The sequence below is a fragment of the Peromyscus californicus genome, unplaced genomic scaffold, assembly GCF_007827085.1.
Source record: "Peromyscus californicus insignis strain IS unplaced genomic scaffold, ASM782708v3 Scaffold_5__1_contigs__length_169319896, whole genome shotgun sequence".
Classification (NCBI taxonomy): Eukaryota; Metazoa; Chordata; class Mammalia; order Rodentia; family Cricetidae; genus Peromyscus; species Peromyscus californicus.
Window position 1 is genome coordinate 73,567,587 of NW_026294573.1, and position 15,221 is coordinate 73,582,807.

A 15,221-nucleotide genomic window follows, 5' to 3' on the forward strand; every position below is an offset into this window, starting at 1 on the left:
GAAGTTCAATATTTCTTCTCAAACACAGAGGCAGGGAACCATATTTACAAAAGGCTCTCTGTTTGCCATTTCCTTCACACAAGACAACATTGATAAAACCTTTGCACCCACACCAGGTGCCAAGCCTTCTCTGGGGAATTGGTGCTGCCTGGATACTGCCTTTTATTTGTACTTCAAACGCCTTTGAAAAATAGAGGCCGATTTAAATACCATTTGGAAATTTAAGAACTTTTATTTTATTTTATTATAATGCCTTCCACGGATTTACTTTGCCCAAATAAATCTGTGCTGTGACTAATTTGTGTCCTATAGTCAGCAAAGGCCTGAAAATATGAGAGAATTCAGTAAATGAAGCCTTGGTGTGTTTCACACTCAAGACATTAAATGTGTATACTAAATATTGACCAACTTAAAAAGAATTTAATAATAATCTTACTGTTTTTGATCATTTACCAAATGATTTTATGATCACTTAAACAACTGAAAAAGGTTTTCCTTAGCTAGACTGTCTTCTCACACTGCTGACTAGACCAAGACAATATTAGATTAATTAAATACGTTTTAAGGGAAAACTTATTTTTGTCCAGGAAATGATTTCCAAAGTTACTCATTTAGTTTGCTTTATTTGTGAAGATGACGTGGAATTATAACATTGTTTTTCCTTTAAAAACAGACTGTTAAAGCCCCTTGTTTTCTTCTCTTTGTTTTTGTCTTACATCAGGCTTGGACTCCTGGATCGTCTGGTGACTTGAACTGTCTGGTGAGTTTTGTTCTCTTCTGTTCTGTTTCACTGGTTCTTCTGGGAATCTTCTCATATACTAATCACTTTCCACTGATCTTTAAGGATGTTTTTCTTCTTACTAGAGCCTGAATCATTTTAGAAAAAGTTTTCCTAATTTTTATTTACTGAGGTTTAATTTTATAAGGCCAAAGTCAATTTCATGTTAAAGGAACTCTGATGTGCTTAATCTTGATATTTGGCAGTTAACCTCACAGGTCATGAGAGCATCCCAATCAAGGGCAACAAGAGAACACACTATTGAGAGTCTTTGATTGGAGAGAGCTCTTCTAGGGATCAGTGTTATGCAGGATTATCTTTCAATTTTCAGATAGGTCAAATTAATTTAAAAAGATACAGCCACAAAAAAAAGGTGAGACAATAACCAAACTTTAAAAATGTTTTGCATATTAAAGTACAGCTGTAAAATACTGAAAGCACTATGCTTTTCTACACTGAAACTCTTACCATTCTTATAGCATTTACCTACCACATCAATTATAGGCAAGTAGAGGTGTTCCGTTTCATCAAAAATGTAATTGTTTTAATGTATTTTTTATATAGTTGGATGTTTAACTGTATAGCAACTTGGTATTTGTATTGACTCCAGGCAGCCTTTTGAAATAATGCTCACATTCAAATACACACTCAGACCTTGCCACAATTTGAACTTTTTTAATATTATTGTATTATAAAATATTGTATTGTATTTTATCATTAATATTCTGAAAATTCTATTGTTCAGATTCCTGTGTGTTCTAGGGTCCCTCATTCTCCTCACTTTTGCAGGGATACTTTGTGCTATACCGAGCCAAGCGCCAGGTGCATTTCCAATTGGGTTTCAGGGACAAGTTCTATCCCTCCAGGAGCTGAGTTCCAGTGAGAAGCCCAGGAGGCCAGTCTCTTCGTGATGGTCCTTTATTTCTCACTCAGAAATGATTTTAGGCTTTCTAGATGACCACCTGTCATGTGTTCATCTAGATAGTCACCTAGCCATGACTTTTCTGTGGTGTTCCCAGTCTTCAAAGTCCACCCAAACACCAAGACAGCCTTGTTGAGCCTACACCACTTAAAGCTAAACAAAGAGAATTACAGTGACAAGAGAGATAATTCAACTAATGTGTGAGATCATATCACTTCCAAGAGCTTCTGGGTCACGTTTTCCCACAGGGAACTGTGCTTGGTCACTCCTCTTTTACACCAATGTGTGACTACCCCACTGGGATCAGCACCTTTCCTAGGAAAACCTGCTTTGAATCATTTCTGTCCACTTTGTCTCCTGTCTATGAGCTCATGAGATTAATGAATAAATTATCATTAAAATTCTTTTTGCAGGCTGGAGAGGTGGTTCAGTGGTTAGGAGCACTGGCTGTTCTTCCAAAGGTCCTGAGTTCAATTCCCAGCAACCACATGGTGACTCACAATCATCTATAATAAGATCTGGCACCCTCTTCTTTTTTTTTAATTTATTGTTTTCCTTTCATTTTTCTTTATTAAGAAATTTTCTACTCATTCGACATACTATCCACAGATACCCCCTCCCTCCTCCCACCCCCCATCCTTCTTTCCCAAGCCACCCAGCATCCCCACATCCCCCAAATCGAGGTCTCCCAAGGGGAGTCAGCAGAGCCCAGCACACTGAGCCTAGGCAGGTCCAAGCCCCTTCCCACTGCACCAAGGCTGTGCAAGGTGTCACACCACAGGCACCGGGTTCCAGAAGCCTGCCCATAGACCAGGGACAGATCCCTATCCCCCTGCCTGAGTGCCCCCCAAACAGTTCAAGCCAAACAACTGTCTTCTGTATCCAGAGGGCCTAGTCCAGTCCCATGGGGGCTCCACAGCCACAGTTCATGGGCTTCCACTAGTGTGGCCGGTCATCTCTACACGTCCTCCCATCATGATCTCAACATTCTCCGCCTTCAGAATCCCTCCTCTCTCTCATTAATTGGATTCCGGAGCTCAGCCTGGTGCCTGGCCGTGGATCTCTGTATCTGCCTCCACCTGGCTCCCTCTTCTATTGTGCAGGCATATGTGCAAACAGAGTACTGCTCACATAATAAATAAATAAATTCAAAAATAAGTAAAAGAAAAAAAAATCCCATTCAAAAAAATCCTTTCTGCATTTCATTCTGTCCACAGCAAAGGTAAGGTGGTCATTGCTACCCATAACAGGTTAGTCAGTCAGTGTGCCAATGTTTACTGGTCATGAGTAGAATTTGCATGCTCTTTCATTAGGATTATCTGGAAAATTGTAAAAGGAAAAAAATACTAAGTGTAAAGTTACACTAGAAATATATATCATGAAGAGTAAGTTGGTATAATTTTTACCAGTTTTTCAGTGTCCTGGTACTAGTCTTTACCCGGGAAGAAGATGAAGGCTCACATCCTGATTTCCCTTAGCATATGCTACAAGTACAAAACCTTTTTCAACCTTTACTGGGAGGTAACAACTTACAGACAGCAGAAAGCTTTGTCTTACCATTTCCATCAGAGCAAGTAGCAGAAAACTTGTGGGTTTTTTTTTTTGTTGTTGTTGTTGTTGTTTTATTTTTTTTTCCTAAACCTTTTCTGAGCCACAGGAGTTAGAGCAGGGATGTACAATGTTCTTTCTTCTGAATTCCACATCTTCATTTATGTAATGCAGGAGCTCTCAGGTTGCTAGGTCAACATGAGGATTATTCTGGATCTACTAATACCTCATTTGTCTTAATTAATCCTCTTTTAATAAAATTGAGAGCCTACAACAACTCTAATCTGCATACTCCCATACAGTTCTTTTCTAAACTTCAGTAGTTTTACTTCTATGTACAGACCCATCTTCCATGTTTAGCCCTATATCCATTCCTATTCATTATTAAAGGCAAATTGAAGTTCCATTTTTCCTGGATGACTTGTTAGTTGTAAATATTGAAGTTTCATTCTCTTTCTGATTATTTTTATTTTCGGGATTACAAAGTTCAGCATTTTTATCTAACTCAACTATTACTAATTCCAGAGTGTTTGTATTGTGTGTCCAGTTCTTAACACAATAAATTCACAAACTAGATAAGTAAGTTAACTATGGCACCCTGTTTGCTAAGTGCAGCACTCTGAACACATTGTTCTGTGCTTATTAGTTCCTCAAAAGACATTTTATGAATTGACTAACTTATTTTAAACATCAAGTTTAAATTTTCATTTCCATGAACTTTCATTTCCATCAAATTTGCTTCAGTCCAGTTATGACTGGCAAATACAAGCAGCAACATGAAGGCAGTAAAAATGGGCAGCATTACCTGTAAAATACAAACCCCAGCAGTTCTGAGATACATGTGTGTACAGAATCTAATAATACAAATTGGATACATTAGAATAAGCTGGTCAGACTGTATAGTTCTCAAACTAAAGAATAATCAGTACTCTGGGACAAACCATCAGAAAAAAAAAATTCCTTTTAGTATTCATTTATGTAAGGTAAGGTACTTAAAGCTTATGATTCATTGAATTTGTGTCTTTGTGTGTGACTACAGTAATTTGTTCCAATTCATCAATTTTATTTTCTGCACCTGGAGACTGAACCTTTAAAGAGGTCAAAATAATAACATGCACAGTGGTGTACAGTTGAAATGGTGTTTTTTTAAGACATCGCTGGGATCAGGTGTGGTTGATGGGCTTTTCCCTCTAGTCTAATTTTGTCAGCAGTGTATTTTGTACTGTCTTAGTGATGGGAAGGTAAAGGTGGAAGGGATCCATTATTTGCTTCAGTCACAGAGCTGATGGATTAAGAGCAGAGATTCAATCTGACTCTGCCATTCCAAGGACTAAGAAGATGTCCCTCTACCAGGTTCTCAGTAAATCTAATCCTCAGGGTGCCTCAGAAGCAGCCCTGACCCCAAAGCCTCGAGAAAGCCAGGAAGTGATTGGTTAGAGTGAGATTTCACTCACTGGGCTTTTACTGTGCTGGCAAATGAAGGCAACTTGTTTTAAATCTGAAGAGCATTGCCACAGCTCTCTCAAGTTTTGAAACATACATCTATAGGCTTATATATGTAAAACCACAGACTTAATCAATGCAATCAGTAAAGTAAAATCTTGGCAACACAATCCCTTCAGAGTCAAATGGTAGTAATTAATAGAAACTCTTTTTCTCATTCATGCTCTCAGGTTTCTATGTACATTTTATATGAGTTTGGCCATCTTGCTTTTTTTGGTTGTTGTCGTTGTTGTTAGGATATTGCAGGCAATGTTCAAGCCACATTCATATGGTTAGCATTAGTCATGAAATTTCCTTCAAATCACATGAATTATTCAATGTAGCATTACATTTTCCCAGAATTGAGTATTGTATCTCATCTGAAGAGTTTGAAATAAGATTTCTTTCCTTAGGCCACTATGTCTTGATGTTTTAGAGAATTCTTCCTTCAAAATCTTAACTGTGTAGGTACTGTAGCATTAGCTCCCAGGCATTTCTCTAAATTTGAGCCCTGAGTTCAAATCTCAAGACTGTGAGAATATGATAAAATAAAAGCTTAGTGTTAAGTTGTACTGTCTTTTCAAATGTTTTGTGTTGTGTATACAGATTAGAAGAAATGAACTAACCAGGCCCATCTTACAGTTGTGAGTAAACACATATGAGAATACTTTGGCTATTTTAAATTAACACATAGGTATTAAGTGTTTTTTTTTCATTGTTAGTATGTAATATTGATGCAGATCACCATCTTATGAGTATAGACTATGTGTTTAGAACAAAGGGAAGAGTCATATTTTATGTACTCATGGATTTGCTCATGTTTTCAAACTATATTTAATAATTACTTGTGCAAATATTTGAATAGGGATTGGGAAATTTCATTTAAAAGTACACTAGAGATGATCCTAACTTTATGGTCCTTTATGTCCTCTGTAAAATTATATTACTTTGCTTATTTATTATTAATATTTTTTAATTTAACTTACTTTTTAAATGTATGGGTTTTTGTCTGCATATATACATGCAGAATGTGTGTAAGTGGTGCCTAAATAGACCGAAATAGAGCATAAGATCCCCAGAAATTGGAGATTCACACCATGAGCACCTAGTGAGTCCTGGAAATTGAACTCAGTTCCTATGGAAACCACTAAGCCTTCTCTCTACTACTAATTGTTACTATTTTTAATTGCTATCTTGTAAAATTATGAGTACTTGCCTTGGACATTTTATGGAGTCCTTTGCTGAGGTAGCAGGTTAATGCAAATCATGATGATGTTGTGTGAGATCATGCAGGCACTAGCTCATCTCCTTTCTTCCTTGATTGTATAGGCTGAGCCAATACATCTTTGTCGAGTAGGAAGTCCTGCGTCAGCACTTCTCCTTTATTTTTTGATATTCAAACGATTACATTTGCTTTCCACCTTGCAGATAGGTGAGTGATGGGATTAAACATGGCCAAGGACAAATGGACATGAAGCTTATCATTTGTGGGCAAACAGAGTAGGCAATAATGTAGTATCTTCTGCCACAGTGGAGCTTGTAGGAACACATTAGTCTGGGATGCCACAGCCATTGGAAGAGATGAAAGACAGATGCTATGGAGATTCCCACTTCCATAGCCAGCTTTAGGAGCCAGGACCAAAACTTGCCCTCTCAAGCTATGGAGTTGCTTTTGTTTGTTTTGTCTGTCAGCAGGGTACAGCTCGCTAACACTAACCATAGAGGCCTGGAGTGATGGTCACTACGGCATTGCAGTGATGCTCAGGTACAGACGGCTGCTACCTGATATACAGTTTTATAATTCTGGTTGGGTTTTGAAGTAAGTTTTTTAGTGGTCCTCACCAAACTTTTAGTTGGTACGATATATATGCATACATACATACATACATACATACATACATACATACATACATATATATATATATGGGGGAACATAGCACTCAGTTTAAAAGCCTCAACGAAACTCTTAAAGAAAATTGATGGTACTGTTAAGATAAAATTCAGCATTAGTCCCTCACCAGAGTGAACATGTGAACTAGGTAATATGGAGAGCCCATCTCCAATAAAAAATGGTCAGTTTTCTTAAAAACGAAACAAAACAAAAAACCAGTGTTTTGGTAATAATACTTTTAGTTCACTAATTTTAAATATCATTCAGTAACATTTCATGTTAAAGGAATCTAGCAGTCATTTCCTGAGTTAAAAAGAGTCACCCTTCCTGGACACATGATTTCAGTGCGCTGTTCATCTCACCGTGCTCCACGTTTACAGTGTTTGTTCAAATGACCTGCAAAGACACCACCTCATATGTGTTTAGCTCTTTGCTTTTTATAGTAGAAATTTCTCTGTACTGTTTGTAAGAGCCATACTAATTTAAATGCCACCAACATGTCCAAAGAGTGTCATTTCTACAACAGCTAATTAGTTAAACATAACCCCTTTCCTTCACACATAAGACTGGAGATCAAAAATAATTGTATACAATTACCTGGAACTGAAAGATTTAAATGTATTGCTAAGGAAGGGGCACAACAAATTATGCCTCATAAAGCATCATGTCAATCATTAACATCCTCTGCAACAGTCAGGGGATGTTAAAAGCTACCTCTCCAGTGCTTATTCCTCTTTTATGATCAGAGCTACTGCAGCAGGGTTTCACTCTGACTGAGATGTCACATCCCCACAAGAAAACTCATCCAGGGAGTGTCTGCATTTTTTTTTCTCTTGTTAACCCAATTTCACAGTCTGGATGGAATCTAAAAATGGTCCCTGAGACAGCGCATTCTATTTAGGCAGGAGAGTAGCATGTGTATAGACCTCCCTGTCACTGGGCAAGCATTTCTCTGTGTCCTGTCAGTGTTCTGCGCTTCAGGATGGTATAGATATACACACTTAGTAATACCCACGATGCATTTGAAGCCTGCCAATATCTGAGTGAAATCAAAGAGTTTCCTTTTGTGCAAAGTGAAACTATTTTTTTTTAATTTCACCATCTGACATAGAATATGAAAGAACAATTTTACTAAAAGAGAATAATTTTAACAAATCCACTGATGTACCTACTGTGTTGTTAATATAGTGACGGAAAGATCTGTAGTAAATTGAACTTGGAATCCCCTGTGAAATTTTTTTGCTTTCTGTGTTAAATCATTCCGATCTTTTCCAAGTGTTCATAAAACCAGAAAAACTCTCCTAATAACTTTTCTTTGAAAATCTCAAGCGGCTCTGTCTGTTCTTGCCTGCCCTTTTTGCTACACGCTCCCCCTTAAGGCCTTTCTCCACTGGACCGTTGTCTAAGAGCTCCTCACGTGTTTCTCATAAAAGAAAAATCCTGCAGGTGTAGCCTGCATTCCTTTAAACTTGTCATTCTCTTCCTGCTGATCTTGATAAGGTTTTAAGATCATCAGTCTTCATTTTAGATTGTTTTTCTTTCATTTGAATTTTATTTAATGTTTTTGCAAGTTTGGGAATGGAACCCAGGGCCTCACTGAGTTACATTTCTAGCTCACTTTATCATTTGATCTCATATTAAATACGTTTAATACTAGGACACACAGATAATTTAAATTATTAATGAGGAAGCCTATAGACTATTCGAGCGTCTTCCTGGAGATACAATCAAGCAATGGCAAGTTAGGTCGATGGGATGAGCTTCCAGGGAAGTACACATTGTAGTTGATCATTTGACATTGCAACAAGATGTTATTCCATAAAGTTCACACTTGAGAACTATAGATTCTAGTCATCCAAACAGTGACTCATTGTTTGTGTAAATCTGCAGTTTTGTGTGGCGCCTCATCCATAAGCTCTCCTCAGTCACAGGTGGCCTAGCTCATGGAGGATTTAACATTACCCTGCTTATGGCTATCTACACGCCTTGTTTCTGAGATCTTTTTATAGCTTAGAAATTTGTGCTGGTGCCTAGAGATAGAAGGTACTTGAAAGAGAGTAATTTAGTCATTGTTTAGATCTGAGAATCAGTACTCTAAGGGGTGCAAGGACGGTGAATAAGGAGAATTCTAAGAAAGCTATAAAACAATATTTCTAGGACACTGGTTCTTGGCATTGTATGATATATCAATGCTTTGTTCAATGGCTGTGCACTATCTATGAGGCACAGTAGGGATTGACTTTTTCACACCTAATTCCTGAAAAATCAAAGGATACTCTATTCTTTGATAGGCATGTAGTTATTATATTGCCCCAGCATGAATTGTCAAGCTTCTGACTCACCTCATGTGAAATTCTGTTGAATGTGTCTGCTTTTCTAAAATGATCTCCTATAAGAACAAGCTTAGCAAAAAGTTACAATTATAGGAGATAGGATTGGTTTTAATTTCGTTATTATTTCAAATGAATTATTTTCTTTTAAAAAATGTACCAAAGATCCTTGAACTATTAATGTTTGTAATAAAAATTCTGCTGAAATGTTGACTGTTAAAACTTCTCAATAATACTTTTTCTTGAATAAAATAATCCATGAGTATATTTTCAGTCTATCAACATGTAGGTAGATAATTATGAAAACTATTGATTTTTGAAATGAAATAAAAAATGTGGTGGCGCACGCCTTTAATCCCAGCACTCGGGAGGCAGAGCCAGGCGGATCTTTGTGAGTTCGAGGCCAGCCTGGGCTACCAAGTGAGTTCCAGGAAAGGCACAAAGCTACACAGAGAAACCCTGTCTCGAAAAACCAAAAAAAAAAAAAAGGAAAAAATATTATGTAAAGAGAATATTTTAAACTTAAAACTTAAGGCTATTTCAAGGTACCTCCTAGGAACTTTTATATTGCTCCACTTTATTAATAAGTAAAATATTTCTAAATTATTTGTTTAAATATTGCCTGGCATGCACAATTCAAATATTTACATAAAATATCAGATTTGTATCATTGCCTGTCTAACTGGTGACTTCATTCAGCATCTTAGCACCTTAAAGAGATTCAGTAACATCATTTTAGTAGTAATTTTATTAATGTTCACCTCAAACATAGAGCACAACAATGACATGGCATCAGACAATTGAGGATGTAGCAACGACTCATGCTTCATTAGTATCCTTATTGTTATTATTCTACATGGGAATATTGCAAAGCATGACATCATCATTCTAGGATCTTGATGTCAGACTGGTACAGACATTAATGAAGTTGCACTATCCACTTTTCTGGTAGCATCACTGAATTTAAAAAAAAAATAAATGTTTCCCCTTTCCACTTACCAAGTATGATACATTGACATTTAAAAAAAAAACCTGCCATGATAATAGAAAAGAAATCAAGTCTCTAGTGGGCTAACATATACTCCTTGAGAGTAAAGTTACATAATTCAACTTTATTGCATCTTGATCTTGCTATGATTGATTGATATTGAGAATAAATATTTACTTTTCTCATAATTTTATCCATATTATGATCCTACCATTTTTCTTCATTTGAAAAGCATATTTTAAGACATCTAACTTCTGTTATCATTATTTTTCTTTTATCTCTATTTAGTAGATAAATTTATAAAGTAAATTCTCAGATATCATTTTTAAAGCTAGTCCTTAATCCTCCCTGGCAACTTCCCATATGCTCATGATGCCCCACTGTTACAGTGCAGCAAATGAAGCCAGATTTTCTCAGTAGGAATGATTTACATGGTAGCAATTTATATATGAACGTTCTGTTCAACATTTAAAGTTAGTGTGATCAATTTCAATTCAAAGCAACACACAGTCATTCTACATATGCCCAGTACATCCCCAAACTTTAAAAAAATGTGTCCTGATTTCAGGTTTTCCCTTTCATGCCCTTAAAGAATTAAGAATTTAAAACATGAATTGATTTGTTATGGTTTGTGCATTTAAAAAGCTGAAGAGAAGATATATAAACATCTTAATAAACCTTGAGATTTAACTGTGGCCAGGTGTACTAAATAGTTTCTTCTATAACTTTCAGTGAACATTTTAATATCTCCATGTCTCTGATTTATTATCTTTAAAATAAGCATGTATGCAAAAATAATTCCCAGTGCTGGAAATCTCTTTTAAATGAAACGTCTCACCCCTTTCCTGTTTTGGTATTTTGGTAATGGAATCTCGTCTGACATTCTCACTAAATTTCACGTAAGAGCTGATATATATTTACTTGTAACAATGTGATGCCTTTTGTCAAATGTTTCTAGTCTGGCCTAACATTCATACAACAATGTCCTATTCTTCTTGCAAAAGAAAATAAGTAGTTATGCTTTTCTAAAGAATATTAAAGGATAGCTAAACTATTTACTTTTTGTTTATACTTACTCTGAAAAATAAAGAAATGTCTCATGGTCTTTGTATGTTTTCTTCTGTCCCTTTATCTGTGCAATAGAAAAGGAGAAATACCTTTAAACTAGCCATAATTAGCACCAACATTCAGTTCACCACAATTAAACACACCATTTTAAGAAGACATTTTTGGGAAAATGTATGCTTACTTTTGGGGTGCAAGACACATGGCTCAGTTGTTTAGAACACTTACTGCTCTGCAGATGATGTAAATTTTGTTTCCAGCACCCACATGGCAGCTAACAACTGTCTATAACTCCAATTTTGAGGAATATAATGCCTTTATATTTTCCTGGAGCACTGCACACAGGTGATGCACAGACATACATGCAGACAAAACACCCATTCACATAAGAATAAAAGCAAATAACCTTGTTAAAATGTATCTTTAAATTCCTTCTATTATAATTATTTTATTAATTTTCTAACTTCCTAGCCATAACTGTTTTGTATTTGGTAGTACCAAGTGTTCCTATGCCCTAAATTCTTCTTTAAGTGCAGGGAGTGGCAAGCCAGTATGAAGGGTTAGCTTTGCTGAGTTCTTGCTTCCATTCCCTATACGCAGGACACTGGCTTACTTCTCCCTCATCTCTTATGGGCTAGACACCTGCAGGACTGATGTTATGAAGTCAACCCTCTAGATCTATGGGGAGGGTTTATGTTGGAATCATTGAGCATTTCACTTGTCACTCTTTCTATTTCTTTTATTTTCAAAACTAATCTTGTAAGACTGGTGTAAATGCCCATAAAAGTCATATAAACACATAGCAAACAATTTTCGTGCATTCTTACTCTGAATCCATTAAGTAACTCACTAGATCTACCTGGTTATTAACAAGTCTACTTCATATAGGAAATCAGACTCTGGCTAGTTGCAATGATCTTCTTTCTGCACCTCTGATTAACCCCTCATCAGAAAAGAATTTTTAAAACAGGACCCTTTAATACAGAGGTGAAAAATCTCAGGAATGACTATGCTCTCTAAGAACTGTGCTATGTGCTTTGCTCTATTCACACATCAATTGTAAGTTTCTAGATTATTGTTTTAAAATGTTTAAGTTTTTTTATTTTTGAGATTATAATTATATAATTTCCCACTTTCCTTTCTTTCCTCTAAAGCAGTGGTTCTCAACCTTCCTAGTACTGTGATCCTTGAATACAGTCCCTCATGTTGTGATGATCTCCAACCAAGAAATTAATTCATTGCTACTTCATAACTGTAATTTTGCTACTATTATGAATTGTAATGTAAATATCTGATATGCAGGATATCTGAGGACCTGTGAAAGGGTCCTTCAACCCCAAAGAGCTAGTGACCCACAGGTTGAGAACTGCTGCTCAAAACCCTCTATGTGATCCTCTTGCTCTCTTTCAGATTCATGGCATGTTTTCCTTTAAATATTACGTATGTATATGCATCTCTCTCCTAAATACATAAAAGCAAACTGCTCAGTGCACATGTTACTTGTATGTGTGTTTTCTGGACTAACAATTTGCTATTGGATACTTATATTGGAAATCTTAGTTGCTCACAGTTTTTTGTTTAGGATTGAGGCCTCCTGGTCTTTCCCCCTTCAGTGTGAGCATGTTTATTGGTGTCCTCCTTGTTCATGTGTTAGGCACCTGAATTTGGCTTGTCAGGCAGCCATATTGCTGCAGTTTCATTCTCTGACATTTGTAGGAGATACAATCTTACAGCAAACTTCCTGTTCCTCTAGATCTTACAATCTTTCTTCCACCCTCTACTGCAATGATTGCTGAGTCTTAGATGCAGGAGTCGTGTTGTAGATGTGTAAGTTGGAACTGGGCTCCACAACTCTGCATTTTGATTGGCTATGGTATTCTATAATGCTATCAATCTGTAACAAAGAGAAGTTTCCTTGTTGAGATGTAAGAACTACACTTATCTATAGCTGTAAGGATAAATATTTAGAGTGCAGTTAAAATGTGATTTTTTTCTTTATGTCTATTCATGTGGTTTATTACATTTACTGACTTGGAAATGTTGACTCATACCTGCCTCTCAAGGATAAAGCCGACTTGGTCCTGGTGGATAATCTTTTGGTTGCATTTCTGTATTCTGTTTGTAAGAGGTTTTTTGTTTGTTTGCTTGTTTTTGTCTTGTTTTTTAATAGTTTTGGATCTATGTTCATGTACAATATTAGGTTGTAGTTTCATTTTATTTTGTTGTGTCTTTACCCAGTTTGAGCATTAGAGTTCTATAGAATGAATTTGGGAGTGTTCCTACTGTCTCTTTCCTTAGTCTCCACCCCTAAACCCAACCCCATTTTTCATCTTCCTCTCCTTCTCCTTCTCCTTCTCCTTCTCCTTCTCCTCCTCCTCCTCCTCCTCCTCCTCCTCCTCCTCCTCCTCCTCCTCCTCCTCCTTTCTTTTTCTTCTTTTGTCATTTAAAAGGGATTAGCTGTAGATCTTCTTTGAACAATCAGGTACAATTCTGTGGTGGATCCATCTGGCCCATGGCTTTTTGTAGTTAGAAAGTTTTTTATTACTACTTTAATCTCATTTGTTACAGATTTGTTTTGGCTATTGATCTTTCCTACGTTTAGTTTTGGTCATTCAACAGACTCTAGAAATTCAGCCATCTCTTTTAGATTTTCCAACTTAATGGACTACTTTTTAAAAAATGCCTTATAATTTAAATTTCATTGGTATCTGTTATAATGCCTCCCTATTCATTTCTGATTCTGTTAGTTTTGGGTCAACTCTTTATTTTTGTTAGTTGGCCCAAGGGTCTGTAAATATTTGTTTAAATTCTTAAAGAACCAGCTCTTAGATTCCTTGATTCTTTAAATTGTTTTGTTTCTGTTTCATTGATTTCTACTCTAATTTTTATTATTTCTTGCTGTCTACTGGATTTGAGTTTAGTTATTTTTTTTTTTTCAGTGCTTTGAATTGCATCACTAAATCATTGATTTGGGCTCATTCTGACTTTTTAATGTAAGCACTTATTGCTAGAAATTTCTCTTGTAGAACTGCTTTCAAGGTGTCTCACAGGTTTTGTTGTGTTGTGTTTTCATTTTCACTTAGTTACAGAAATTTTTAAATTTTCTTACTTGATTTCTTCTTTGACTCATCTATCATTCAGTAATCAGTTGTCTAGTATCCAAGAGTTTAATGTGATTATTAAAGATTTGTTGTTGTCCATTTTAAGTTTTATTACAGTATAGTCATATAGGATATATGGAATTGTTTCAATCTTCCTGAATTCTTATGGCTTTTTTTCACAAGTTATAATCTATTTTAGAGAAGCTTTTTCATAACTGCTGAGTAGAATATGTATTCTTTAGTGCTTAGGAGGAATACTCTGTAGATATTTGTTAAGTACATTTGGTGTTTGATATCATTTAATTGTGACATTTATCTGTTTATTTTATGTTCAGATGACCATCTATTGGAGACAGTGGGGCACAGAACTCACCAACTATTAACGCATTGATGTTTTTCTGTGTCTTTATTTTCAGTAATACATTTTGTTAAATGAGATTGTTTTTACCAGAGTTTAGTGCATATATTTCTAGGATAGTAATGTCTTCTTGGTTAACTGTTCCATTGATTAAAATGAAGTGGCCTTCTTCATCTCTTCTGACTACTTTTAGTTCAAAGTCTATTTTGTCATAAATTAACAAAATGACACCTTATTGCTACCTGGTCACATTCAGTTAGAGTACTTTGGTCTATCCTTTTACTCTAAAATAGTGCTATCTTTTAAAGCTAAAATGTGTTTCTTATAGACAACATATACATAGATTTGATTTCTTGACACAGCCATTCTGTAATTTTTTGTTTGAAAAACTTAGGCTGTTAATTTTTACAATTATTGAAGGGAGTCTAGATTCCAGTCACTTTCTGTGTTTTATTTTTGTTTGTATTATTTGTGGTCTCACTGGTAATTTGTAAATTAGTAAATTTGTAAATATAGCTTCACTTTTCTTCCTCAGGTTTCTTGACTACGTTCATTCCTCTTTTCAGCCCCAAATATTGCTCCCTGAATTTGATTTAGGTTTCATTTTTTAATATAATTCTTTAGGTTCTTTATACCATGGAATCTTTTTCTTTGACAACTGACACTCTGTCACACATAGGCCAGATTCATTCAGGTTTTTAGGCTTTCCTTCGGTTTTTGTAGTTGGGGTATTGGGTTTTTCATTTCCCTTGTGGTTT

General features: G+C 35.8%; 1 protein-coding gene across 42 annotated transcripts in view; it reads left to right on the forward strand.

The window, feature by feature from the left end:
- The window catches only part of Ptprd (protein tyrosine phosphatase receptor type D), a 2,293,154-nt gene that overhangs the window by 858,326 nt on the left and 1,419,607 nt on the right, over nucleotides 1–15,221 (forward strand). For all 42 annotated transcript variants that reach the window (XM_052717072.1, XM_052717069.1, XM_052717068.1 and 39 more), the window contains one exon: nucleotides 722–760. The gene's annotated coding sequence lies outside the window, so the exon portion shown is untranslated. The remainder of the gene's footprint in view (nucleotides 1–721; nucleotides 761–15,221) is intronic.